The 24158-nt window shown below is 40.5% G+C and overlaps 1 protein-coding gene and 1 long non-coding RNA gene across 11 annotated transcripts in view; both read left to right on the forward strand.

Annotated features, from left to right (window-relative positions):
* The first annotated feature begins 15 nt into the window (after window positions 1-15).
* LOC116092592 lies at window positions 16-2588 on the forward strand. Its single transcript, XR_004119350.1, has 2 exons — window positions 16-563; window positions 2256-2588. It is a non-coding gene; the product is annotated as an uncharacterized LOC116092592 (long non-coding RNA).
* A 1202-nt stretch (window positions 2589-3790) lies between these two features.
* The window catches only part of Dnajc5 (DnaJ heat shock protein family (Hsp40) member C5), a 36097-nt gene continuing 15729 nt past the window's right edge, over window positions 3791-24158 (forward strand). For 2 of the 10 annotated variants that reach the window (XM_031373099.1, XM_031373100.1), the window contains exons 1-2: window positions 3791-3991; window positions 4526-4578. The gene's annotated coding sequence lies outside the window, so the exon portion shown is untranslated. Of the gene's footprint in view, window positions 3992-4525; window positions 4579-16013; window positions 16064-17410; window positions 17789-24158 lie in introns of those variants that run through there. The other 8 variants (XR_004119070.1, XM_031373098.1, XM_031373104.1 and 5 more) reach the window with 6 other exon arrangements.

Raw genomic sequence — 24158 nt, forward strand, 5'->3', positions numbered from 1 at the left:
GCCACTGATGTATCTTCCTACAAGTATCAGCAGGCAACTTGTCAATAAAGCATTCCTTTGGAGGAAAATCGACATCCATTTGTTTGGTCTGTCTTTTAGGATAATGACAAAAGATCAGAGTAAATGCACATGATTCCTTGCTTTGAACGGGGACAAGCAGGAGATAATCATGTATAAATTACAAGTCTTTGGTGTGCATATAAAAGGAAGGAATTGTGTAGAAGCTGCATCTCTGGGTAGTACCAAGAATATATATATATATATATATATATATATATATATATATACCAGGCATGTAGTATGGGGGTTTGCAGTCTATTATCAGGTTTGGCTCCACTGAAGGGACCTTTTGTCCTGGTAAACTAGTTTTGCTGGCTTTTGCTGTGAGGCTGTGCCAGGACCTCAACTGGCAGAAGAGGGCATTAGGAAGATCAGCATCTTAAGTACCACTGAGAGAAGACTGTTACCCCATGGTACAATAATCCTTAGGAGGTATGCTCTTATTCTGCAGATGAGGGGCCATGTGAAATAATGATGAGTAATTGAAGACCTCAATGAACAGGGTAAGTTGGAGTTGTGGGCCAGATCACAAGGGCTAAGTAGTATGGGTAGGATGGGGAGTGGCCCTTGCATTGGGCGAGCCTAGACCACAGGACAGCAACTACATCTGGGCTAGAAAGTCAATATTTGCCCTAGATGATATTGGAAGGCAATCCAATATGCTCCAGTCATTAAGCAAATACTATACATGATCTATGGATGAGAGGTGGCCTATTGGGCTTTGTGGGTGTATGATTGTCTTCATGGACCCAGTCCTCAGGACTACACTCCTTAAAGAAGATATCTTCCTCTTCACAATTCTGGTTCTCATAAAATGAGGTGTGATGAAGGTCTCGGAGAGTATTGTAGACTGGAGCAAGTTGAATGGGTAGAGCCAGGGCATATTTGAGGGGCTTGTACTAGGGAAGAGTGACAGTATCTGAAGACTCAGCTTGAAGATGGTGGAATCTGCCTAATTCAGAGAAAGGGACAAGATAAAGCACTTAGCATCAAAGACAAAACCCAAAAACCCCCTCAAATTTCTAACTACTGCCAGAATTCCTGTCATACAGTCTCTTAAAGGTTGGCATACTAGCATGGCATAGTGGCATATACACCTTCAGCACTTATGAGGCAGAGGTGGTTGGGTGTCTGTGAGTTTGAGGCCAGCTTGGTTTATAAAGAGAGTTCAAAGATAGCAAGGGCTACACGGAGAAACCCTGTCTATAAATAAATAAAATAAATACGCTTGCTAATTTGTGAACATTTGTAATTTTTTTGTTTGTTTGTTTGTCTGTCTTTTTTGAGACAGGGTTTCTTTCTCTGTGTAGCCCTGGCTGTCCTGGAACTCACTCTGTAGACCAGGCTGGCCTTGAATTCACCCCTTGGCCATTTTCATTATTATAAATGACATTACATAAAACTTATGTGTTTGGAGACTAAAAAATACCCTTAAGGCCTGATTCATTTTTGCTAGTTCCCAACACAGCTTCATAGCTTCTGTCTTCAGTTGGTTCCAGGTCAATTCCATTATCTCTTTCAGCTATGGAATCTTTTACTCATATTCTCCCTCTCAAAGGTTATTCTACATATCTTTGTATAGCTCTTACCTTAGATTCAGAGCCTTCTGTCTCTGCTAGGGTGACAGGCATGATCTCTATACCTAGCTTTCCTTTCTTGAGTCAATAGATATCCTGGCCTTTCTGGTTATTGATTTTTTGGTTTTTTGGTTTTTTTCTTTTTTTCTTTTTTTCTTTTTTTCCTGCTTGCTTGATGTTGCACAACTTACTAAGTTTCTTGAGCTATCTGCTGACAATCTGGGCCTAGAACATGTGCCAATTCCAATTCAGTCAGCATGCAGAAAGGTATAAGATGAAGGAAGAAGATACTGTTGGAAAAAGATTAGAATTTACTAAATGTATTATGGGAGGCCTTAAGTGTTATCTGCTTTGTGACTTGAATAGTGGCACATGTATCTTGTTGGTTAATCAACAGTTGCTTAATTGGACTTAATGCCTGCTCAGTAAGAGGGAAATCATGCCTGATCCTGGAAACCTAGGCAACTATCTAGGGCTAATGAAGTTATGGATCACTTTGTTAAACCAGCATAAACCCTAATTACATCCTAAATATTTATCCTTAGGTACATGTATCCTTATTTACACCTATAGGTAAGTGTAGTTGTCACTCTTCATCAAGAAAAATGTCTTTTCCAGATGGAAATCATTACAGAAAACTGAAACTGATCAAAATGCAGAGTTGTGGAGCCCAGTCCCCACTAATAGAACTCCAACACGAGTCCTAAACCGAAGGCTCAGGGATCATTGTGCAAGAAGGGGAGGAAAAACTGCAACAACCAGAGGACCTTAGAGCAGTTTGCTCTAAGATTTATCTCCTTAAAATGTCACAGAAGCTACATCCATGAAGTAACATCTAACCAACATGGCTACCTAACTATGACCTGAACAAGGACATCAGCTAAGCGTGGTGTAAGGGAGAAAGCCCACAAGGCCTCAATCCTAGATTAATAAATACAGTTGACTAAGGAATTCTGAAAGCTGGAGAAATAATCTGTTTTAGGGAAGAGCATAATAATTGGTTATCCCATACCAAATGGTCAGCTTTGAAAACATATACATACTTAACATACAGACTGAACAGGTTGTATTTATATATTTAGGAATATATATATATATTATATATGTATATAATATATATACATATATATAAAACAAGAGTCTATGAATTTGAAAGTGTTTTTAATTATTACATGTATATGAGTACACTGTAGCTGTCTTCAGACACACTAGAAGAGAGAGCATCAGATCCTAAAACAGATGGTTGTGAGCCACCATGTGGTTGCTGGGATTTGAACTCAGGACCCCTGGAAGAACAGTCAGTGCTCTTAACCGCTAAGCCACCTCTACAGCCCCAGGGTGTATGTGTGTTAACATGAGAGGGTTGGAGGGAGGAAGGGGAAAGATGATGTAATAATAATTCAAAAATATTATAAAAGAAAAGATGGTGGGCAGGCAAGAATGAAAGTAAAGCTGTAAGAACACTGGCCACTAAGACTGTTTGGTAACTCTGGAATTAAAGCACGGCACTTGAAATGGTAGTATTGTTGGTTACAGAGTAGTAGGCAAGGGTCACCGGGTTTCTTAGTAAGAGGACAGAATGAACAAGGATTGTATGAGACAGAGTGGGAAGAAAAGTCCTTAACTGTCCCTGCATATCATTGCAGACGATTCCTAGAAAATAATGGCGGTTGGTTTTTCAGTGACTGGGAAGGCAGACAGGAAAGTCTTTTCTGACTGGTCTCCAGGGATGAACAAAAATGTCAGTCCTAAGGCAGTACCTTGAGATAAAGATGAAGATCTCTCTAGCTTTTTGGTAAGTAGTAATGAATTTTTTTGAGGCTTATATGAAATACTGAGCAAACTTTAACTGCAAGACGAGCAGTTTTACTCGCGGAGTGCCACTTGCCTGCCTTCCAGAGGCGGACCCGCACGCCTAGGACCTGCCTCTGCTCGCGGGCAGCAGCTTCCGGCTTAGTAGCTGCTTGCTCCGTCCACCACTTTGACCCTTTCTATTGATCCTCAATTGGGGTGCAACCTTTCCGGGACCGAGTTCTACCCGAGCTCCGGAGCTTTCGGACAGCCCTGCTACGTCGGCTCCGACTATGGGCGGGGCCTCAGTGTTAGGTTCTAGGCGCTTGCGCAGCGGGCTCTGACCTGCCAGAGCACACGTCTTTTTCCGGGGGCGCGCGTGCCAGTGCGTGAGCGTGCGCGTTCTTGCTGCCACCAGTGTTGCTTCCGCCGTCCTCTGCCGCTGCTACGGCTGTTGCGGACCGGGTTCCTCAGGCCGAGCAGTAGGCCGGCCGGCTGCCCAGCACTGCCCCGGTACGGAAAGCGGAGCCGCGGAACCGGTGGACCGGCGGGCGTGCCGACAGGTGAGCTCACTCTCGGGTGGCCCTCAAATTAGGTGGGGCCGCGGGGTTCAGGCCGCCGGAACCGGGCGAAGGGGAGGGGAAGTGGGGCGAAGGCGCCGCAGGAGGCGAAAGCTGCCCGCAGCCGGAAATGGCGGCGACCCTCAGCAGCGGCAGAGAGCCCGGCCCTGGGAACCGCTAGGCCCTGCTCGACCTTGCGCACGGCGGGGCGGCGCGGGGACGCGGCTTTCCGGGCCAACCCGGCTTCGCACGCACGGCCGCCTCCGCGGCTCCCGGAACGCAGAAACTGGTATAGGAAGGCGGGCAGTAAAGGCTCCGAGGCTTGTTCACATTCTGGGATGCAAAAATTGCCTTATAGTTGTAAATTTCAAAAGCATTTGACGTATAACAAAAACCTTAAGTTTATATGACTCGGAACGACATTTTAAGAGGCGATTTTGTGTCAAGCTCTTTGGGGAGAGAATTAGGGACTCACCCGTTCAGGCTCCAACTTGTGTTGTATGGCTGGATTAAAAACGTGTTTTTCCTTGTGTCTAGGAGATGATTTCTCCGAATTCATTAAGTGCATCTTCGGAAAAATAATGCAAAAGGTAGCTTTAATTTGTTTTCAGATTGGACTTTGGGGAAATTGGGTCGCCATTTGTTGGACGCTCAGCTGATCATTCATTCTTTATAGGCAGTGTGTCTGAATTGCTAGTGATTTGTCCGTTTAAACATCAAAACGCTACTTAATACCACAGAGAATTATATTGACCTATATATTGCCATGGTTGCCTAAAGACAAAACTCTAATCGTAGGATAATTTTGTTGATTTATTTGCTTTCTTTAAGGAAAGCGTGATCTGCTGGGTGACATTAAAAGCCAGGACTTCCCGCAGTTTCTAACCTAATGTTACCTGTATTAGGGTTTTCATTCTTTCACAAACCCTGTTTGTGAGGACCGAAAATGTGGAGCCAGTGTAGACTCTAAATGCAGTCGGGTTTGGGAACGGGGTACCTGCCCTTGGATTCTTTAAGCTCTGTGCCGCACAATCTCTTTGCCCCAGCAGCCTCTTTGCTATTCTCTTAACCAATTTAAGTGCTCAATCCTTGATTTTTTTTTTCTTCACTACTCACTTGTTCCTGTTCTATGAGATATCTTTCGTTTCTACTCTGTTATTCCACTATGTACTGTAACTAGTCTACTGTTGACTGTTCAGCTCTCTGCTTGGCTTTTCCCCCCTCGCTTAATTTTCATACAGTGCTTGACCCTTCGTTTAATATGTTAACGTATTTAACATTGTTTTTAAGTTAAGGTTTTGTTTTTTTAGGATAGTCAGATAGTATATGCCCAGTAAATGCTTATGGAATGAATATGAGTTTAGTAGCAGCTGGGCTATTATTGCCCTTTCACCAGGAAGCCAATTAGTGAGTACTCAGCGCTTAAGACTCACAACGTTTCTGTATCCTCAAGGAGAGAGCCACCAATTTTCCCCTGCTCATTTGGGGGGCTGGGGGGAGCACTCAGTTAGGAGAAAGGGCTTATGCTTTTCTGTAAAATCACTTTACAACTTTTTTGAGGGAGGTGGGGAAGGAGGAGGATTGGCTTTTCTTTCTTTCCTTTTTTTTTTTTTTTTTGTTTTGTTTTGTTTTGTTTTTTGTTTTGTTTTTTTCGAGACAGGGTTTCTCTGTGTAGCCTTGGCTGTCCTGGAACTCACTCTGTAGACCAGGCTGGCCTCAAACTCAGAAATCCGCCTGCCTCTGCCTCCCAAGTGCTGGGATTAAAGGCGTGCGCCACCACCGCCCAACTGAGGATTGATTTTTCAAGACAAGGTTTCTCTCTGGCTTGCCCTGGTACTTGCTCTATAGGTTGTGCTGGCCTTGAACTCAAGAGATGCACCTGCCTCTGCCTTTCAAGTGCTGCGCCTAAAGGGGTGTGCTATCATCATCAGCTAGCTCCTTGTAACTTTTGATTTGTGATTTTTCAGAGTTGAAAGTTTTTAAAAGATATGCTACTGGTTCAATAAAAAGGCTCTTAGAAATTTTGTCTTTGATTACTTGTCTCGGGACTTGAGGTGAAGGTGATATGAAGTCTTCTGATTCTTTAGTTATTGTGGAGAGGTTGTTTTGTGAACAGGATCTTGATATAGTTCAAGCTAACTTGCAACTTGTGTTCCTCTTGCTTCAGCCTGGCAAAGGGCTGGAATCATAGACTTTTATCACCATACCCGCCATAAGAGTGAGCAGTTGCTAATGCCCTTAGCTGGAAGCTCATTATCTAGTGTTATGACAACCCAGTAGAGACTTCTTTGTGACTGAATGACTATATAGTTCTTTCTAAGGCCTTTGCCTTGTTCCCATCTAAGTTTAGAAGAATAGCTAGATTTCTGTGTATTTTTAAAAAACTTATGTATGCATTCTTTTAAATGTGTGTGCTGTCTGCACGTACATCTACATGCCAGAAGAGGGCATCTGATCCCTTTATAGATGACTGTGAGCCACCTGGTGGTTGTCAGTAATTGAACTCAGAACCTCTAGAAGAGCAGCTAGTGTTCTTAACTGCTAGGCCATCTCACCAGCCTGATTTTTTTCTGTATTATGGAGAACAGTTCTGTTAATGTGTGTTCAGGGTTGGGTGCATCTGCACAGTTCTACCTACTTTTACCAAAGAGTACATTGCAGAGAGAGATGCTTCTGGGTATAGTTGTAGTCCCATGATGACAACTTCCGTTGCTGAGATCTAACTTAATGAATCAGTTGTAGAACTTCAATTGAACCCAAGGCTTCTGAGCCTGATTTCTTCTGTTTGTTAGCCACCTATAGCTTTCAGTATCCCATAATCTGCCAGAGTTGTATTGTTAAGGTCCAGTTGCATGGTGCTCACAGGAGCTTGGTGAATAAATTAACTAAGATGCAGTGAAGCTGAGGCTTATGGTAAGGTAGAAGTTTACTTCTGAAAGCAGAGCATGAGGTGTGGGATTTGAAGTGTGTAATACTGTGAGCAAACTAGCAGCACATGAAAGCAGTTATTCTTCTCCAATAAAGAAATAAACTCCTGGCCGGCAGTGGTGGTGCACGCCTTTAATCCCAGCACTTGGGAGGCAGAGACAGGTGGATTTCTAGGTTCAAGGCCAGCCTGGTCTACAGAGTGAGTTCCAGGACAGCCAGGGCTACACAGAGAAACCCTGTCTCAGGGGGAAAAAAAAAAGGAAGAAAGGAACTCGTGAAATCTTAGGGAACTGGCTAGGATCCGTTTGTATGGAAATGAAGCATAAGCATCAGTTCTGCATATGAGGAGCTCTAGTGTTTCTGCTGGAAGTTCTCAGGTATGATATATTAAGCATTTAAAAATGTAATAATCAGGACTGAAGGTGCACATAAGAGGAGAGTGGTTGTCTAGCATGTGCCAAGACCTAGACTTAATAAGCTCTACGCCTCGAAGAAAAAGTAAAAAGTTGCACTCCTAAAATGAGGCTTATTATTGTGTACTATAGAATCTGAGTGATGAATTTAAAGCCTTTGTCAGGCAAATCTACAGTTTTGTTGTACTTCCTCATCTGTACATCAGCAGAATCTGTTAGACTCTCCCTCCTGAAAGGGGACAAGGTTAGAGCTCACACCACCACTGCTCCTTTCAGCTCTGGGTCCCTCTGCACTCTGTAAAATGAGGGGAAATTTTTCCATCATATCTGCCTGTTATGGAAGCAAAGAAATGATAAATAGAAGGTTCTTTACTGATAATTTCCTAAGGAGAAATGACAGAGATGCTAAAAATGGTGATGGCCTTATTTTGTAAAAATCCTACCCCTAAAACAGTATTAATCTTGGAACCTGGGCTGCTGTGCCAGAGCTGCCTCTGATGGCAACCCTGACAAGGATTAACCACTAATCTGATAACTGGCAACTAAACAGGAAGATTTAAGGATTGGATTACCCAACAACCTTTAGTGTGGATTTTGCTCCTCCTGACACTTTGTATTAACTTGAGTTTGTTTATTAATTAAAAGTTTGTGTTCTTTATTGTTAATATGATATTTAATAGATGTATTAGTTAGGGTTTTACTGCTGTTAAGAGACACCAGACACTATGAACTGGCAACTCTTAATAAAGAACAACATTTAATTGGGGCTGGCTTATAGTTGCAGAGGTTTAGTCATGGCAGTGTGCATGCAGACATGGTGCAGGACATGGAACTGAAAGTTCTACATCTTGATACACAAGCAGCAAAGAGAGACTGTGTGCCACACTGGGCATAGCCTAAGAATAGGAGACCTCATAGCCCACCCCCAGAGTGACACAATTTCTCCAACAAGGCCATACTTCCTTATGGTGACACTCCCTATGGGCCAAGCATTCAAACACATAAGTCTGTGGGAGTCATACCATTCAAACCACCACAATAGGTATGGTTTTTTGTTTTGTTTTGTTTTTCTTGTTTTTTGTTTTTTTGGGGGGGTTTGTTGTTTTTTTGGGTTTTGGTTTTTGTTTTTTGGTTTTGTTTTTTGGTTTTTGTTTTTTTTTTTTTGGTTTTGGTTTTTTGGTTTCTTTCAAGAAGGTTTCTATGTATAGCCCTGGATGTCCTGGAACTCACTCTGTAGACCAGGCTGGCCTCAAATCTACCTGCCTCTGCCTCCTAAGTGCTGGGATTAAAGGCATGCTCCGCCACTGTCCAGCCAGTTTTTGTTTTTGTTTTGGTTTAATTTGATGTGTGTTGTGGAGGTATATGATACATGGACTAGCATGTAGAAATAAATGTACCCTTCTGTGTGTATAAAAGGCCACAACAGAATATGGGTGTCGTCTTCAATGGATCTTACTTATTACATTGAGCCTCTCTGACCCAGAAGTTCCCTCAGGCTGTCTGACTAGTAAGTTTATAGGAGCTATTTGACTTTGCTCCAAGTGCTGGGGTTACAGGTACACAAAACTATGCCAGACTTTTTAAAGTGGGTTGGGTCTTAGAGATTCAAATATGACTGACTTCGTACTTGCAGAGCAAATATTCTTACCACTGAGCTATCCTAGCCCTCAGTATAGGCTTTTGGCTTTTTTTTGTTGTTGTTGTTACAAGTAAAAATTGCTTCAAATTTTGAGTTTCACAAACATTGAAATTTTATATCAAAATTACAGAAACAAAGTGTCTTATGGTTGTCTTTAATCCCAGCAGAGGCACTGGATCTTTGTGAGTTTGAAGCCAGTCTGGTCTACAAAGCCGGTTCCAGGACAGCCACAGCTGTTTTGCAGAGAAACTTTGTCTCAACAAAATAAACCAAAACCAAAAAAAAAAAAAAAAGAGTAAGGCTAGGTTTGGGAGAGATCACTGAAAATTCTTCCATGATAAGTTTCCTCTCCACTAATATGTATGTGTTCTTTTATTTCATTCCATAATCACTGTATGTTTTTCACAAAACATTTAGTTTGGACCAGAGAACTTTATTTCTAGATATTTTGAACCCAACTAGTATTTTTGGATTTTGTGAGATATTGTGAAATCTCAGTCAGTATTCCTTGAATTTGTGTAAGTGAAACTTACTCATTATCATGAGTTGTTGGTGATTTTATTGTCAGTTTAATTGCTAAATATTACATTTGCACACACACTCCCACGGTGCTTTACAAGATAAAATATGCAGACTTCTTTTATGTGTTCTAAGAAATGCTTGTCTATTGGCTATAAGGTTACAATCCTGAGTCAGAGTATGGGAATGAGGATTTGCTGGGTGATGGTATCAGGTGTGTCCCATTCAGGCTATCTTGGGAAAGAAGTGTGGCCATCTTAGAGAAATCTGCCTTAATGACCGTGCATTTTTACCGAGTGGAATATTTTCCAGTGAAGAACATAATCAGATATCTCATGTATTATCGATCTGAGTTAACCTTAAGGGGCAGGTTATGAGTCAAGGGCCTACTCCTAAGTGAAGGTGAGGTGGAGAGTGGGAACAGGAGGAATGGCCTGAATTCTGTGAAGGAAGAAGGTGCTGTTGCCTGCCTTTATTTTCTCTTAATACAGGAAGGACTTAGCAGGCCTATTGAGTTTCTCTGTTAAACTGGAGTGCATTTTATTGAAATTTTTCTTTGACAAAGTCTGTTAGAATGTAAATTTTTTTTAACATACATAATTAAATTTTCTTTTGGTATTTGAGCAAATGTAAGGTAAACCCTTAGATTTGCTCAATGCTATTTTGTCTTCAATGCCTGATGTAGTAACTCCTTTGCCTTTTTGTTCAGCCCAGCAGCACCCTGAGACTTGGCTCAGGTGCACCTCATAAGGGGACAGATTTTCTTAAAGCCTTTGAGCTCTCCTTCCAGCATGAGAAAGCTTCTGTAGAACTAAAGCCATGTCCTGAAGGTTGCGTTTGGGTGAAATCCCTCAAGTGTCTAATTTATCTAGCAGGTGTCAGAAATGGATCACTCATGATTCATTATATTATTAGAACTAAGAGTTTGAGAAGCCAAATGTTTTGTACAAACCATTTTAGTAATTTTAGTTTATTATTTTGTGGTTTTGGATGTTATATCTATGTACTGCTTTGTGTGCCTGGTGCCAGTGGAGGCCAGCAAAGAGATGTTGGATTGACTGGAGCTGGAGTTCCATACAGCTGTGAGTCAACATGTAGGGCCTGGGAATCAGATTACTGTCCTCTGGAAGAGTAGCCAGTGCTCTTGAAAGCTAAGCCATCTTTCCAAGCACCCCCAAACCCTATTTTTAAAGCAATTTTAAAGCAGTTATCCTGGGCTGGAGAGATGGCTCAGCAGTTAAGAGCACTGAATGCTCTTTCAGAGGACCTGGGTTCACTTCCCAGCACCCACATGGCCGCTCACAAATGTCTGTAAATCCAATATATGGCATCTTCACACTGGCAAAACACCAGTGCATATAAAATAAAAACAAAGCACTTACCCACCAATAACTTTTCTTCTTTTTTTTTTGTGCTTTTTTTCTTTCTTTATATTTGTTGAGACAGGGTCTTGTTTTTTCCAATCTGATTTTAAACTTGCTTTGTAGCCTGAGGAAGACTTTGAACTCTTCCTTTTGCCTCCATTTCCAGTAGGCATATTTGGATAGGTTTTAGAAATTCTTGTCCTGTATATTGGTATGTTTTTGTTTTAGATTTTTTCTGTTAAGTCACCCTGAATGTGTATTTTTTGTCTGCAAATAGGACAATCCTATTCTCCTTTCTTAAACCTATAACTTAGATTATTAAGTTATACAGTCCATCTAAGCAGCAACACACTCCTATAACCTAAGGATTTAGGAGACTGAAGCACAAAAGATTGTGAGTTCAAAGCCAGCCTGGGCTGGATAGTGAACCTGACTAAAAAATATTAGTTATACAATAGAGGAAATTTATTGTGTAAATCACAAGTGCAAAGGTGAAACTGGCTCTAAATGTGGTATATTAGGGTCTGTTTCCCTTTCTCTTGATCTTCTTGCTTGATGTGTTGACTTTGCTTTCAAACTGGTAGCAGGATATGTCACATATTCAGCATCCCATCATAACAATTTCTCTGGTGAAAAGAGCCACTTTCTTATTCTCAGACTCTTCAGGCTGATCTTCCTTTCTCAAAGAACATAAGGATCATGGATACTCAAAGGCAGCTATGTCACTGGAAAACCTACCCTACCATGAGTGATAAGGTTGCGCCCATGGAGCTCCTTGAACAACTAGCAGTCAACTCCCCACTAGATTGTTTTGCTATCTTTTTCATGAATATCATTAAAAATTAAATACCTGTTACAGTTCAAGAAAGTATTGTGATAAACAACCACCTGTAGATGTCAAGGCTTAATTAAAATGACATGATTAAATATCCAAGGGTTCATTACACTAATCATACAGTAGACAAGAAAATGTAGTTATTTCTATAGAATATAACATTTTTAGATAGCTGGAATTATGAAATGATAATGCTATACCAGCACTGCTCTATTTTTGTTAATTCCTTATAATACCCGAAACACATTAATAGCACAATAATATAAATCTCACATAAGTTTTAGTATTTTTTCTTCCTTTTCTTTTTTTCTTTTGTTTTGTGTTTTTGATTTTGAGACAGATTTTCTGTGTAGAACTTGCTGGGTAGACCAGGAAGGCCTAGCGCTCACAGAGAATAGTCTCTGCCTCTTGAGTGCTGGGATTAAAGGCCTGTACCACCACCCACATTTTAGTATTAGTTTGACAGTGTTTCTCATATGATTTAACATAAAGAGAAAACTTTATTCATTTTTTGTTTTTTGTTTTTGAGATATGTGTGTGGTCTGAGTTGTCCTGGACCTCATTATGTAGATGTAGACTGGGCTGTAATTTTATTCTTTTAACTAAAATTTAACTACATAATTTTTCCCTTTTATTTCTTCCAATCTCTTCCCACACTTACTCCCTCTTGAATTTATGTCCTCTTTCTCTGTTATTGTTACACACACATGCAAAACATAAATACAACCTGCACGATCTATTTAGTGTTACTAGCTTCATACAGGATTTCAGGGCTGACCACTTAGTATCAGATAACCACTTATGCAGCTCATCCCTGGGAAAGATTATTTCTCCCTGTCTCAGCAGTCCTTAGTTTTCTTACAGGTTTTTGTCTGGGGATGGGGCCCCACGAGATCTCCTCCTTCCTCTTGGTGTTGTTAAGACAGTTTTATTGTTTGTTTGTTTTCAAGATTTATTTATTTTATGTGTACACTGTAGCTGTACAGATGGCCGTGAGCCATCATGTGGTTGCTGGGAATTGAACTCAGGACGGCCCCGCTTGCTCCAGCATAATATTCTGTAGCTGTCTTCAGACACACCAGAAGAGATCTAATTACGGATGGTTGTGAGCCACCATGTGGTTGCTGGGATCCGAACTCAGGACCTTCAGAAGAGCAGTCAGTGCTCTTACCCGCTGAGCCATCTCACCAGCCCGGCAGTTTTATTGTTGAGTATCATGGGTGAAGAAAGGGTTCCTTGTCATTTCTAGGAGATAAACTCACACAACAGATTTCTCGTCTTGTGGTTCTTACGATCTTTCCACTCCCTTTCCTAGGACGTTTCTTGTGTTTAAGATACAGGAGTGGGTTGTAGGCATATCAACTGGGCTGGAAATCCATCATTAGTTAGTTTTTCTTTGCACTTTGACCAGTTGTGAGTTTGCTGTTTGTTTTTGTCTTTATTTTCTCTAATGGTCTTTGTTGTAAAGAGAAGTTTATGGGCGGTGGTGGCACTCGCCTTTAATCCCAGCACTTGGGAGGCAGAAGCAGGCGGATTTCTGAGTTCTAGGCCAGCCTGGTCTACAGAGTGAGTTCCAGAACAGCCAGGGCTATACAGAGAAACACTGTCTCGAAAAACCAAAAGAGAGAGAGAGAGAGAGAGAGAGAGAGAGAGAGAGAGAGAGAGAGAGAGAGAGAGAGAAGTTTAATATCACTTTCTGTGACAGGGTCTATTATACCCCACACTGGCCTTGGTTTCTCAGTGTTGCAGTCTGTTACTTCCATGTCTGGAATTACAAGTGTGTCTTAGTTAGGTTTCTCTTGCTGTAAAAAAGACACCATGACCAAGACAAATCTTAAAAAGGAAAACATTTAACTAGTGCTAGCTTACAGTTTCAGAGGTTTAGTCCATTATCATCATGGCAGGAAGCATGGCAGAATACATTTTTAAGTATCTTTTTGAAATGTTCTAAGGATCTACCTGGGGAATTTTAAAGTTAGAGAGCAATAAAAAGGCTTAATTTAAAAGTTTGATTTTATAGGCTGAATATGTGACACACATATTCAGCCTATAAAATCAAATATATGCCCACAACTCCACCATCCAAGAGGCCAAGGTGGAAGATTTGAATGTTTGAGACTAGCTTGGACTGTATAGCAAGGCCTAGATAGAAACATTTTGAGAAGTTCATCAAAAAACCCAAAAAAGAAAAACCTAGAATTTAGAACATTTAAAGCAAATCACAAGTCAGTGTAAATAATAGTCCTTGTTCATTTAACAACCAAGTGAAATCATTAAAAACTCGAAGTAAATTTTTTAAATTGCCTCATTATAAAATCATTTTAGATTAATTTGTATGCGTCAGTGTTTTGCCTGCATTCATGTATGTGTTGATCCCCTTGAACTTGTACTAATGGTTGTGACCCACAATATGGGTTCTAGAAACTGAACCATGGTTCTTTGCAAGAGCAATGCATGCTCTTAACCTCTTAGCTCACTGAATTTTATGGAAAACTCAAATTATTTTCTTCTAATCTTAGCATAGTACGCATCAGCTCTTTAAAAATTTATCTCCTGTAAATCTCCTGCAACTTTGTTATTCATAGGCTATTGTTGTTTTTGTATTCATTTTCCCTTTTCAAATTAAAAAAAGTCATTGTATTTGGAGACAAAATTACTTTTAATATATTTAAATAAATTTTATTTTATGTGTAAGGAAGGGTGTTTTGCCTGTTTCATATGTATGCTTGGTTCCTTCAGAGGCCAGAAGAGGGCGTCAAGTCCTCTAGAGCTATATTTATCAGAGCTTGTGAGCTAGCTGCTCTGTGTGCTGGGAATCAAACCTAGGACTTCTGGAAGAACAATAAATGTTCTTAACTGCTGACCCATCATCTGTCTAGCTCAAAAATTATCTTTCTTTAGACAATATATTCTTGTATCCTTTTCATTACCAAAGGTAATGAAAATTGTGTCTTAACCTTACTTTTATATTTGAATATGGAACTTCCCTCATTGTTTCTTTGATCTAGTGGAAATCTTACTCTTTGACCTTTTAAGGAACATAGTGTCCAGTCAACACAAGGAAGGCAGCTGTTATGAATGACTGACATATCATCAATCTGTCGTTTGGCAAATCTTTGAATCCAACTGCTGGAAGCAGTTGTTTTCCTGTAGTAGTCAGATGTCCTAGTTATTTTTAGTCTTTGAGCAGTAAAAAAAACTGGAGGCAAAAATCTTTCTAGTTTGTTTTACAATGCCTGAGAACTTGTTTGTGCAGGTTTACTTAGCCTACCTCAACTTTACATTTCCATCCCCATGCTAGAAAACCTACAGACTCAGTCTTTGTATTGGGAGAAAGGGGGGAGGTTCAATAGGAATCTCACTACATAACCAAGGTTGGCTTAGACCTCTTGATCTTCCTGCCTCAGCCTCCAAAGTATTAGGATTACATATATCAGTTCTCAAACTCAGCAGTGCAGAAATCCCCCTTTAAAAAGTCATATACCTGAGCCCTCTAGCTATGTACTGTTTAATCTTGGATGCAGTTAAATTAAAAAAAAAAAAATCAGTTAAGTAAACAAGCTCAGAACCCAAATTTGTGTTGCTTCATTTAGAGAGGGAATTCACCCATGATCCTGTTTGCTTTTAGCCATGGACGTAGTGCTTTTGGTCGGTACCTTCACTTGGCTCTGGGACTGGGGATTTGAGGACTGTCCTCTTGGGACATCTACTTTAGATCCTACTCCTGACACTAAACTATTGAAATAGACAAATTAGGTTGAGTAGATTTTGATCAAAGAGGTGATTATGAATGTGCAGCATTCTGAATCAGTAAAAGTTCAGAGAACTCCACCTGGCAACTTTGCAAGTGGTTACACAGAAACAGATTAATTGGTTAAATCTCAATTACAGCCTGTCTGTTTGGAATATGGCCCCATTGAAATTTGGCACATCTTTTCAGTTTACCATAGTTTTTGTTGTTATACTAGGTTACATGCTGGATCTGAAGTGATCACTTGGTTTCTGATAGTAGTTGCAGGGGGTCAGGCATGTTCATTTGCTTCTTTGAAGATAATCCTCAGGTGGAATATGTGTCTCAGAATTTTTAAGTAAATGTAGTAGTCTACGCTGTTCTAATAGAATTTTTGGTTTGTTATGTTGTCATGGTTTGAATATGCTTTGCCCAGGGGGTGGCACTATTAGAGTGTGTGGCCTTGTTGGAATAGGTGTATCATTGTGGGTGCGGGCTTTAAGACCCTCATCCTAGATACATGGAAGTCAGTCTTTCACTAGCAGCCTTCAGATGAAGATGTAGAACTCTCAGCTCCTCTTCTACTATGCCTGCCTGGATGCTGCCATGTTCCCACCCAGATGAAAATGGATTGAAACTCTGAACCTGTAAGCTAGCCCCAATTAAATGTTGTCCTTATAAGAGTTTCCTTGGTCATGGTGTCTGATCACATCAGCAAAACCCTAACTAAGACATAAGTTGGTATCAGGAGTTGGGTATTGCTGTTATAAGCCTGGCCATTGTTTGGAACAGTGTGAATTTGGGGATTTTAGATTTGGAAAGCAGTGGAATGCTTTAAATGGGGCTTAATGGGCTATCATAGTAGGAATATGGAAGACTTTGTTGCTGAGAGTAATTTGAACTATGCAGACCTGGCTTAAGAGGTTTCAGAGGATAATAATTTCAGTGTGTGGTGTAGAGATTGTTTTTGTGGTATTTTGATGAAGAATGTGGCTGCTTTTTGCCCTTGTCTGAAGAGTCTACCTGAGACTAAGGTAAAGAGATTTATGGTAATTGCATTCACAATGGAAGTCTCAAAAAAGCCCAGCAGAGACTTTGTTCTCTGGTTAAGTCTCATGAAGTGCATAGCAAGCTTAGAAAGGAAAAATGAAAGGGGCACCAGGAAATGAAATGGAGCTGAATCGTGTGTTCTAGAAGATAGCAGATTAAGGGAATGGAACTTTGGGGTAAGATCCTACCCAGCTAAATTTAGATCCAGGCTTGGTGGTGTACACCTTTTTTTTGTTGTTTTGTTTTGGTTTTGGTTTTGGTTTTTGGTTTTTTGAGACAGGGTTTCTTTGTATAGACCTGGCTGTCCTGGAACTCACTCTGTAGACAGGCTGGTCTCGGGGTGGTGTACACCTTTAATCCTAGGAGACAAGCATCCATATCTCTTGAATTCAAGGTCAATCTACAGAGCAAGATCCAAGCCAAGCTTAGGCAGTGAAGGAGTTGGAAAACAGATCAACGTAATAGAACAAGTGGGCCATGTACCAGCTCCTGCAAGCAGCAGAACTCAGCAGCTTTGGCCATGTGGTTCTGGCTTTAGAGTCTAGAATAGAAGGGACTATTGTGACAGTTCATGCTGGTTATCTGGAACTAAGAAAGTAGTGATGATTAAGAAGAGACCAGCATTACTGAGTTGAAATCTGAGAGCAGAAAGAAGCTGTGTTCCAGAGATAGCCAAGGTTGTACCTCATGCTGCAGCTGTACTTGATAATGCGTAAGAGTCACCCAGGTGATACTGGTTTTGAAGGCATGAGGGGTCATGAAGAGCAGCTGAGGCTAGGCACTGTGAGAAGTCATGGAAGGCCATTGGTGAAGGTGCAGCCTCAGTTGTAGTTGAAGGGCTCATGCAAAGGATTTTGAGGCTTGGCACCATGAATAGAGCCTTTGTGAGGCTATTGGTGAAGCCTAGTTACAGCAGAAGACCCCAGTGTATTGGAGATGCCAGTGCCATGAGATGATCACTAAGAACAGCAGCAGCAGTGCAGTGGAGTCAACCTGAGCTTAGAGTCCTACAGAGGGCAGCATCGGAGATGTGACACCAGCCATTTGAAGGAGCTAGAAGATCATGTTTGGATCCCAGACATTGAAACAAGAAGCTGTAATATTGAAGTTGCCTTGAAGACCTCAAGATTTTCTAGATGCCAAAGCCATAGGATATCTTCTGAGGAATGCTGCTAACAGAGTGGAACCAGCCCAAGAAGTTTGTTCCAGTCAACAAAGATGAAAAAGGAGTTGGAGATCTGAAAACTGCTTTGACATTAGACTCGGAGATGGACAGTTTGGAGTTTGCCCAGCTGGTTTCCTGTCTTGATTCAGGGATTACAGTTAAGTGATTTGATGGCTCTCAGAGGAGACTTGGAAGGCTGGACTTTTAACATTGTTGATACTGCTATAGACTGTGGGGGACTTTGGAAGTTGAACTAAATGTACTTTTTAAATTATGCTATGGCTAGATATGGCCCCCATAAACTCATGTGTTTGAACAAGCCTATGGAAGTCAGGGAGTGGAATGTCATGGTTAAAATATGCTTTGCCCAGGTAGTAGCACTATTTGGAAGTGTGGCCTTGTTGGAATAGGTGTATCATTGTAGGCGAGGGCTTTAAGACCCTCATCCTAAATGCCTTCAGATGAAAATGTAGAACTCTTCGCTCCTCTTCTACTATGCCTGCCTGGATGCTGCCATGTTCCCACCTTGATGATAATGGACTGAAACTCTGAACTTGTAAGCTAACCTCAATTAAATGCTGTCCTTATAAGAGTTGCCTTGGTCATGATGTCTGTTCACAGCTTTGAGACATTTTGCTAAGTAGCCTAGGTTGGCATTGACCTTGGGATTCTACTCAGCCTTAGCATCCCTTCAGGTGCAGAGATAACAGTATATACTACCACACTAACAGTGGTATTTTTATAAGTGTATATGTTATTTGTAGTTAAAGATTTGAATGTTGTTAGTTTTGTTTCCTGTTGCTGTGGTTAAATATCCTAGCAAGAGCAATTTAAGGGAGAAGGGGTTTATTTAATTCACAATTCAAGGTTGTAGTCCATATTTTTCAGAAATCATGGTGGCAGGAACTTGAAGCAGCTAGTCATGTGCACAGTCAAGAGTAGAGAGCATGGATTAATGCATGCTTGGATTCAGCTCACCTTTTCTTTTATGTAGTACAGATACCATTCCCTTAGGGAATGATTATTGTCTTCATGTAGTCAGACAGGTTCTTGGTTATTTTGTGACCAAGCAGAAAGGCTTACGTGGTTCTACTGTGTTCTTTTTGGAAGGTGGTGGTCCCACTGTGTCCTAAGTCATTGGAAGGTGGTGGTTCTGCTGTGTTCTAAGTCATTAGAAGATGGTGGTTCTGCTGTGTTCTAGTCACTGGAAGGTGGTGGTTCTGCTATGTTCTAGTCACTGGAAGGTGGTGGTTCTGCTGTGTTCTAAGTCATTAGAAGATGGTGGTTCTGCTGTGCTGTAAGTCATTGGAAGGTGGTGGTTCTGCTGTGTTCTAAGTCATTGGAAGGTGGTGGTTCTGCTGTGTCCTAAGTGATTGGAAAGTGGTTCTGCTATGTTCTAGTCACTGGAAGGTGGTGGTACTACTGTGTTCTAAGTCATTGGAAGGTGGTAGTTCTACTGTGTCCTAAGTCATTGGAAGGTGGTGGTACTACTGTGTCCTAAGTCATTGGAAAGTGGTTCTGCTGTGTTCTAAGTTATTGGAAGGTGGTGATTCTACAGTGTCCTAAGTCATTGGAAGGTGGTTCTGCTGTGCTCTAAGTCATTGGAAGGTGGTTCTGCTGTGTTCTAAGTCATTGATTGGAAGGTGGTTCTGCTGTGTTCTAGTCACTGGAAGGTGATGGTTCTACTGTGCTCTAAGTCATTGGCTACCTCACACTCTTAATTGGCAGCGGATTTTCTGATACTACAGCATGAGTTTTAGTTAAAGATTCTCCAGAAAATTAGGAATAACATCATTGTATTTTATTTTTTGTAATTCATTTTTAACAGAGCTTTTCTTCTCCTGTGGGTCAAATGTGTATAAGGCAAAAAATAGTAACTTGCCTGTCTCCTCACTGTTACATTCACAGTAGTGTTTGTAGCTTATCCCCTATGCCTGTATCACCATCACACTTCTGTAGTTTGTTGCTCCTTTTCTTTACATCTTTATGTGAAATCACCTTCTCATAGTCTATCAACATGGATATGCTCTCTCTTCCTCTATGTGATAGTTAATATTGATTATCAGCTGGATAGATTCAGAGTCATTTAGGAGACAGATCTCTGGGCATATATGTAAAAGAGTAGTTTTTAGGTTGGGTTAATTAAGGTGGGAAGACCCACCCACCCTAAGAGTAAGCCAGCACCATTTAATGGGCTAGGGTCCTAGACTCAGTTAAAAGAAGAAAGCAAGCTGAGCACCAAGTACCAGCCTTTTTTGTTCTCTGCTTTCTGACTATGAATGCAAAGTGACTAACTGTTCTTGCTCCTACTACCATGATTTCCAAAAAAATGATGGACTGTCCTCTTAAACTGTGAATCAACATCTCCTTCAGTAAATGGCTCTTGTTAGGCATTTTTGTCACAACAAAAAGAGTAACATTTTCATCCTTGGCTCTGTTCTCTATCCTTTTTATGATACTTCCTTCCTATGTCATTAAAAGCCTTTTATCACAGTTACACTTGTGTAACCAAACTGGGTCCTCAGCCAGAGCAATTAGGTGTTCAGCCATCTCTTTTGCTAGGTTCAGCTAGCATCTTTCAAGTTAAAAGCTCCTGTGCCTGCTTATAGAATAGTATAATAAGAACCTGCTTTGTCCATGTGTACACAAAAACCATTTTGAAGGCAGGGGATTCTGGACTTCTGTCTCTTCAGACTATCCACAACAGGATGCATTCACTTTGTGATCTGTATCTTTTCTCTGGGCACTTATCCTTTTAAACATGGCTAGTCAGTGGCTTTCAGGGCTACACATGGCTAACCCTAAGCCTGGAATAGCTTGAAGTAGGCTAAGGGAAGCTAGAAGTAGGTCAGTGAAGCTATATGAGAGTTGTTTCATTTTGTTTTGTGTTCTTTTGATACAAAATTTTACTGTATAGCCCAGGCTGGCCTCCAGCTCTTCAAGCCTTTCAAGTATTGGGATTTCAGGTATACACCACCAAACTTATAATTGAATTCTCCCAGCCATTAAAGGCTTTCTCCATACATACTGAAGACTTTATTGCTGATTATTGATCTTTAAATTTTAGTCCTTGAAGGCTGCTAACCTAACCTAACCTTGGAATATGATTCATAGGGTTTGCCTCATAGTTGTTTTATACCCTCTTATAGCCATAGGCTTTTCTACCTCGCCTTTTTGTTCCCAGAATATGGACTCTGAGACTTAATAATTTATGAATAAATGCTCAGGTCATACGTTTTGGCTTGTTCTCTGACTAGCACGTAACTTATATAGCCCATTATTGTATTCTGTCTGCCACATGGTGTGGTACCTGCCACATGTCTGCCACCTCTCTTCAGTTTTATGTGTCCACCTCTTCCAAGTCCAGGGCAAAATCTGTTGCCCTTGACTCTTCAGAATCTTCTCTCTCTGCTGGATGCTCTACCTTCTAATCAGCTTTTTATTGACAGGTAATTCTTCCACAGAATACACAAGAGATTCTTCTCTCTGTAACTCCCCCTTTTGGTCAATAAAAGGCTCTTTCTCTTAACATAATAAACTATAATTAATAAGAGCAATTATAAAAACTACTATCAGGTAAGAATTACAGTCACAATGTCCAATCCATTTGTATTTGGGAACCTTGGAGAAAGTATTCCATTATCTATCCTATTTTCGTGAGTCCAACATTCTGTATTTAAATCACTTTCTATCATAACATGCATTATATTCCTAAAGATATCTTTTTAGACTTTAAAGCATTTTCTTAAATCCTAAACCTAAGCTTAATTGTGAGATTATAACTATCTAGTCTTCAAACCTGAAAAGGAATAAATAAATATTGAGTATGCAGGAAGTGCAGACCAAGCTATAGAAATGACAGGTTGTTGGCTCCCTGGAGAGTCAGCCAAGTTTCCTCTTGAGTTGTTGGAGCATCATTTTCAGTCTTCTGGCAAAAAAAACTGTCAGACTTTTCTGTGAAGCAGGAATTTTGAAGGACTTGCTTACCTTGTCCTTGTAAAGCTTGGCAGTTGACTTCTCGGCATCTTGTTTGTGCATTTTGAATAGCATTGTGTCTGTAGTTGAAGCAAGGGCATTTTCTTGCCCAGTGCTAGCTTACTGCACATGAAGCAAACTCCATATGAAGGTTCGTTTTTTGTTTTTTTTTTTTTGGTTTTTGGTTTTTGGTTTTTGGTTTTTCAAGACAGAGTTTCTCTGTGTAGCCCTGGCTGTCCTGGAACTCACTCTGTAGACCAGGCTGGTCTCAAACTCAGAAATCCGCCTGCCTCTGCCTCCCAAGTGCAGGGCTTAAAGGCATGCCACTACCTGGCAATAATCTACTCTTATCTTTACCATCCCTATACCTCTATTTTCCCTTTTGTCCCCTTCCCCCTAACACTAGATAAGACAGAAAAAAAGGATAGAGGAAAAAAAGAAATCCCTAAATCTAACCTCCCTTCGTTTTCTCCCTGACCAAGACCATTAACAACTTAAGCAATCTCCTTTAAGTGACTACAAACATCCACATCCAAAGAATAACCAAAAGCCACCCATCCCACCTCTAGGGAATGGGGGCTTCGTTCTTCTAAAATTGCTTCCTGCTGTTGTTTTCATTTGGGGCCCCAAAGAAAATCTGGATATTGACCAGTCTTAGGAAAACTAGCTCTAACATTTGTTGTCCAGTTTCTGTGTGATGGGAATATGCAGGGATTAAATGAAGTACTTATTGAAACAGTTTGTAAGACTAGACCACCTGGACTATGCAGCTTTAGAGCTGTGCTGGAAGCAGGTTCTGATGAAACAGCTGCTGAGATAGTCTGAGGTTGGATGGAGCAGGATGCTAGAATAAATATCTCAGCATTCTTTAGGGTGAATCTTTATAAGTTAGTTTGGACTGTGTAACCAAACTAATGTCTGTCTCTTGTTGATATACATTTGATAGTCCAGTGTTGGCCTTTGCCACACTTTCTACTTGTACCAGAAGCTGAGGCCTTCCCTTTGAATGATCTCTAGGAAAAAGACCATTGTGTTTAGGAACACCTGGCCTACAATCCCTTTGAAATGACCCTTCTTACTATAATTAAAACATCTGGTGTTTTGGATTTTTTTGCAAAATCTTTTTTGATCACATCTAATGAAGTCATATATGAATGAGATCCAATATCAACTGTATTTCTAATCCATTAATCTCTTGATGCTGATCTTTCCTTTAATGGCCTGATCACCTTTTTGCATTCAGTATTAGTATTTTTGAAAGCTAAAGATTCAATCAGTACTTTTCTTGCTTGTGGATATGATCCCTTTCTATCTGTAGCTGAAGTCAGTCTTCATAAAAAGTCAGTGAATATTTCTCTTGGACCTTGCCTAATCTGAGTAAGCAGTTCAAGTCCTTTTCCTATTTCCTAACCCTGTCTCAAGCACTTAAAGCTGCCATGTGCCAAGGCTGCTTCCTGTATATGACTATGTGTACCACAGCATATGTTCCTTCACCAAGTAGCTGATCTTGAGAAACATTGATACCTCTAGCTCTGTTTCTCTGTTCTATGTCCTTAGCCTCTACTCTCCACAATGAACACCATTGTAATTGTGGGCCAGGTTCCAACATTGCTCATCATATCTTTACAGTCTTTGGGGATAATACTATTTTTGAGTCTCCTGGGAATTTTAATACCTGTTTCAGAAGCAATGGATGCATTCTATAATTGGTGGCACTTTCTTTTAATTTTTTTCAAACCCAGGACATCTGTGGGGTACCACTTCTTTATGGTGGCCACTATCTATTGGCACTTATAGACTAACTGGATAAACTAAGGTTGGTTCTAACAACCTTTGGGTAACTTTCCTGATTTTCATTATATGATGGTGCAATGGACTCTGGCCTTATTCTGTCTCTTATCTTAATTTATTTCCCATTTTTTATTTACAATTTTTTCTAATTTTTCTTAGGCCTGTCCCCATTTTTCATATTTCTCTTTTCCTTGTATCTCTACCATCTTAGTAATTTCCTTATTTTTATTTATAAATTTTTAAAATTTTCATTCTAAGACCTGTCTCCACTTTTCTTTTTCTTTTTCTTGTATCACTAACGCCCTTTTCTTTGAGAAGGCACAGAAAGCCACTATGATTACCAAGATAAGGATTACCAGCATGGTAATAATCATAATTTGTAATGTTTTTTGTTGTTGTTGTTTTTTGGTTTTTGATTTTTCTTTGGTTTTTTGTTTTTTTTTGGGGGGTGGGGTTTTGTGTGTGTGTGTGTGTGTGTGTGTGTGTAGCCCTGGCTGTCCTGGAACTCACTCTGGACCAGGCTGGCCTCGAACTCAGAAATCCACCTGCCTCTGCCTCTCAAGTGCTGGGATTAAAGGCGTGAGCTCCACTGCCTGGCAAGACCAAAGTGTGATGTTTTTTATCTTAGGTCATTTATCTCTTTCTCTTTTGTTTCTATCTTTAAGCCATTTAAAATAGCAGTATATCCGGAAGCACTGTTATTGTGCTTTTCATCTTTATGTGTCTTATTTCTTTAAATTGTCAGTTTCAAATTATATCTG

The sequence above is a fragment of the Mastomys coucha genome, unplaced genomic scaffold (assembly GCF_008632895.1).
Source record: "Mastomys coucha isolate ucsf_1 unplaced genomic scaffold, UCSF_Mcou_1 pScaffold15, whole genome shotgun sequence".
Taxonomy (NCBI): Eukaryota; Metazoa; Chordata; class Mammalia; order Rodentia; family Muridae; genus Mastomys; species Mastomys coucha.